Here is a 5449-nt window from a genome sequence, read left to right on the forward strand (position 1 = left end):
TGAGAGGATCAGATTAGATGATCTTGAGTCCTATCCAGCTCTGAAAGTGTATTTCCAACATTTGCCTGTTGGAGGCAGTGTTGAGCATATTAGTGCTCAATGTCAGGATATTAAAGAGCAACACAGGGGCTCCCTGGGGGCTGCTAAACCAGTGATGGGAAGAAAATAATAGTCCATGCATTCTTGTCCATGCGTTCACTTACTGACAATGAATCTGGACTGAAACCCTTTCTTGTGACCTAGATGTTCTAGACCTCTTGGGTGTATGGCTTGCTTCTCAGGGAAGACGTTTGCACCACCTGACCTGAATCTATAGTGCCAATGAGTGAGTACCAGTACCCAGGAGAGCTGGCCTCATGAGAATAATAGAGTAAAATGTTTCTGAACTGGAACGTTAACATTAGCCCGGCTTCATGGCCCAGACAATAAGGAGCTGTTTTATGAAGTTATCAGAGGAGGCCGAGTGTGTCTGAGGAACAAGAGCTGTGTTATTTGGATGCACTGCAAGATCCTTATTAAGCTTGAGGAAGGAGGGAGGATTTCCCGTTTGGAGAAAATGCAACACTGTCCAAAGACTGTGAGGTTTGCCAAGGACATTTGGACAATGAAGTGCTGCAGGTGCAATGAAGTCATGTTTCAGGCAAAGGTTGACCTTAAAAAATTAAACAGAATGCTGGAGATGACAAATCAGGCTTGTGACTACTGGTGATGCAAAAGTGAGATCCAGGCAGAACTGGTTGAGCCAGCAAAAAAGAAGCTCTTCTGCTTCTGGTTTTCTGTGCAGTGACAGGCCTTGGTACCTTAGTTTCTCCTCAAGTTAAGTGGGTGAGTGGCAGAAGCTCTGGTGGGAGGTTGGAAGCCAGAACGTGAGAAGTCAATGCTGCTTCCTCTCCCATGGCTGCGCCTGCCTGGTCTCTGCATTTTAGTGTGGTGCCATCTGTAGAAGGCTGTTTTGAATCTCCAGCGATCCATCAGCTTCTTAATTTTATATTTTTCTTCTTCCCACCTGTTTCTGAAAGCTTGATGAATGTAGAACTGGCATAAACAAATCCAGAGTGGATACAATTAGAAAGAACCAGAGACATTTTTTTCAAACTGGACCTGAGTCTACACCAATACATCATCTTAAAGCATATAGGAGTTACTTTCCCTGCTTGTTTTTGAAAGTTTTCATTTGATCTGTGAGTTCTCATCTGGGCTGGTAGTGTCCAAACGCTCCAGTATTGTTGAAGAAAGCTTTATCACATATGTGTAGGATTGGGTTATGGAAGAAGCAAAGGTTTGAGGAGGCATTCAGCTAACCATCTTCAGGACTGTGATCAAAGGACTCTGTGATACAACCAGAGAGAGGCTACAGGCACAACCCCAGAGGCCAGCCTGTAACTCAGCTTTCTTCAGAGGGTTGACCCTCTCTGTCATGGTAACCTGGGTGAAAGCAGACCATCGGCGAAGTGAGGCAGAGCTGAGTATGCAGCTCCTGGCATCTGGGTGGGAGGCAGACTCCCAGACTTCATACATCTGCCCCACTCCTCTGAGGTCCTGAGTCTCCTCCTGCAGCCGTGGCAAGTTTGAAGCAAGTGAAAACAAATTATCCCAACTTCTTTGGGATTATTGAAACTGACTGAATTTTGAATCTTTCAGGGGTTTCTTAATAAAAATTTAAGAGTGGACAGTGAGATGCAAGTAAGGTGGAAAGTGTCCCCCAACCCCACGCCCTACATCCTTGGAAGGAAAGCCATAGAACTAAGAAATTAGATTAAATAGCATTCTGGTGATAGAAAGCAAGCAGTAGAAAACCATATATCCTGGGTATGTGGCGCCGCCTTTCCTGAAATTCTGGGTGGAGGTTACGAAAAAGAAAAAAAATGTTTTCATGTCCCAAGAGTATTTGCAAATCCAGGTCACCAGCTCGTCTATTTCAACACCGATAGCTTGGTGTATCCAGTGTTCTTGCACGTTCCATCTTTTCTCCAGAGGAAAGGACAAAGAGGAACTCACAAACTCTTTCCCAACTGATGCTTTTACAAGAGCTCTTTGAAAATATTCCACAATGACCTTTTGTCCCTTAATCTACAGCTCTGCTCTGGGACTGGATTTGAAAAGTAAAAATGGGATTAGGATTGTTTGGTTTGGCACTGAGCTCATTGGCAACCATGGTTCTTTAGGTCTGGCTTTGAAATATCACAGTGCTGGTTGGTTCTCAGGTGGAAAGAAGTGGGGCGTTAGGAGTCTTACCACTTTATGAGTAGTAGAGGGGTAGGTCAGTAGGTGAGGGACAGGTGGATTCAAACATTTGTAGATGTTTACTTGGCATTTCCTTGCTGCCATATGCTGTTGTTGTTCTTTTACAAATCAATCTCCCATACAAATCAGCTGGCCACTTTTCCTGGGTCCTGGTTCCGCTTTCCTGGAAACCGCTGACATTTCACACAGGGTTTCAGGAGGTGACTGCTACCCTGTGGCCACACTTAGCAAGTCCCCGTCCACCAGTTCACTGGTCTCGTCAGCAGTTTTCCATAGACTTGTCGTTCTTGCCACCTCTTCTACACCTGACCCCTTCACCTTCCAGAAATAACCCTAGTGAATGTGTGTTTGATATGTCGGAAACTATCTTTATATGATGGAGAAATGCATAAAAGGGAAACTCCCTGGACCTTGGGTCTAGACAGTGAATCTGTTGCAGTCATTGGTGGTGGTTTTGGCTTTGGGTTTAAGTACGTATCCTGATGTGTCTGCAGTCAAACAGCCTCTGAGAAGGGTCTACCTCGATTCCTTTTGAGTCCCTTGAGGGAAACTGTTGTGCATAGGGTGGGTGCTTTGTGAGTATTGCTTACTGGATTTACCTTTGGGAAAAGCAGTTGTGCTTGGAGGAACAGGATAAGCAGGAATCAGTAAGGAAAGTTAAGAGCGTTGAGTCAAGTTGACCATAGACCTTGGGAAGAGAGTGGGGCACAGTGTCTTTTAAACACGGTGAAAACTCATGAGAAAATCACTCTACTTAATAAAAGGAATCTATAAATCCTTTTATAGAGGGTTGAATAAGCTGATCTTTGAAGTCTCTCTCTTGCTTCAAAATAAAGCTATGCAATGCCGCTGGTACTATTTGTAAAAATGTTCCACAATGTAGAATGGTTTCAATAAAAAGAAGATTTTGGTTTCCACTGATGTTTCTTGACTTTCACCTGAATTGACAACACATAATCTTTTTCCATTTCAACTTCCTTGATGAAGTGGGCTGTGCTGGCACCACCCAGGTACCTGGACTCTGTTTTTATGGACAAAAAGAGTTCAGCCTCTTACTCGGCATGATCTTTTCTGCAATATTTGTGTGTGTGTGTGTGTGTGTTTGTGTGTTTTACTTATGACTCTTGAATCGATCTCTCTCTTTTCTTTCTCTCCCTTCCTTTTCTTTCCCTCCCTGCCTTCCTGCCTTCCTTCCTTCCTTTCTTCCTTCCTCATGAAACAGGGATTCTAGTGAATTTTCATTACCTAATTGTGCTCTCTCACCATGCCAATTTCTACTCAGGTTTTCAGAGCACAGATTAGCATCATTGGCTGTCAAAGCTGAAAGGAAATTAGAATTCATTCTAGTCTAATCTCTCATCTGAAAGATGAAGAAGCTGCGACCCAGAGAGGTGAAACAACCTAGCCCACGTCATGTAGCTAAGATGACAGCTGTTGGCCTGTACCTCGGCCCTCAAGTTTCCCATTTAATGTGCTTCCTCTATTCATTGTTGCCCCATCTCTAGGTAAGTCTTATGTAATTTACGTGCTTGTTGAAAGGATCTGTTTTTGTTTTTTCCTCCTCTCAGTTTGTTGAAGCCCATGGTGAACTGAGAAATGGAAGTGGCACCTAGGGTTTTCAGGGTATGCCTGTCACATCCACACCGCAGCAGTGGACAAAGCCTAGGAGCCTGCAGCAAGGAAAGCGCCTCCAGTCAACGGCGGCTGACTGCATCCCCGTGAGGTCCGAGGCATGATGGTCAGCCCAAGGGACTGTTCATCCTGGTTCTCAAAACTTGGTAAGAGTGAGAATGTTTCCATTAGAAAATTGCCAATTCTCAGGCTCATCCAGTAACTGGTTGACAAAGGTACACACTGCCCTGGTCAGACAAACATAGGCACTACAGAAAACGGTGCTGGGCCTTGAGGAATGGGAGAGGAAAGGGAGAAGACAGCTCAGAAAACTGGGATGGATTTGAGCAGATGTTGCGGGGATGGTTGCTGATATTTAATTTGGAGGAGAAATTGAAAGGTCATGGCTTCTAGAGCCTCTAGCTCTCTTGGGCTTAAGAATCAAATCGTGCTGGTGAAGACAGTGCATCTCATAAAATGGGAAGTAGGCCCACAGTTATCACCTATTCACCTTTGGATTTCTGGATGTAATTTCCTTCGGCTATTGTCATTTTTCCTTTCCAAGGCAGAATAATAAAAGAAGATGGAAAGGCTTCTCATGATCTCACCTCATTAAGGAGGTCATTCCTGTTTCCTACAGGACCAAAAAAGAAAAAAAATTCAACCTCTTTCCAGGATTATCAGTCAGGGGATAGCTCTCTGGGCATATACCTTCTTCTTCTGATTCTTATTAAGCCACCTACACTAAGGAGGGCTTGGGTGAAGACAGATATGAGGCCTTCGGTTTGCAATTCATAAAAAAGAATCTGTGACAAATAGGACCAGAAATGGAGAAAACAGGGCCAGGGAGGATCTGTGTTTCCCATGGAAACTATAATCTCTACGGCAGTGCCCTGATTTTGACTTCTTCAGTCCTTTCCTCAATGCCTAACCCAAAAGTGCTAAAAACTACAACTATCTCCCCCTCCTACCTTTGCAGAAAGTAACTGTCTGTCTGACCTGAGGGTAGGGGCAGTGGCTGATGACTCACAGGCACATTGCCACTGTGCTAGGCAGGGCCAGGAGCAGGCAATGCCTTGGGAACCAGATTCCAAAATTCTGGTTGGGTTTGTGAGGCTCTGGGGTCTAAGACAGGATGGAATTAGGCAAAAGGCTCCATCAGGTCCAGAAAAGAGCCACTGTTCTTGAAAGGTAACAGGACATGTGGCTGGTATAGTAGAGTGTCAGAAGATGAGAATCTTTGGCCCATTATAAAGGACTTGGGGCCGGGTCCAGTGGCTGTAGCTTGTAATCCCAGCATTTTGGGAGGCTGAGGTGGGAGGATTGAGGCCAGGAGTTTGTGACAAGCCTGGGCAACATAGTGAGACCCCCATCTCTACAAAAAATAAAAGAAAAATCAGCCAGGTATGGTGGCTCATGCCTGTAGTCCCAGCTACTCAAGAGGCTGAGGCAAGAGGATCACTTAAGCTCAGGAAATCGAGGCTGTAGTGAGCTGAGATTGCACCACTGCACTCCAGCCTGAGCAAGAGTAAGATACTGTTAAGAGAGAAAGAAAGAATGGAGGGAAGGAAGGGAGGGAGGGAAGGAAGGGAGG

The sequence above is a fragment of the Colobus angolensis genome, unplaced genomic scaffold (assembly GCF_000951035.1).
Source record: "Colobus angolensis palliatus isolate OR3802 unplaced genomic scaffold, Cang.pa_1.0 Scaffold59, whole genome shotgun sequence".
NCBI classification, from domain to species: Eukaryota; Metazoa; Chordata; class Mammalia; order Primates; family Cercopithecidae; genus Colobus; species Colobus angolensis.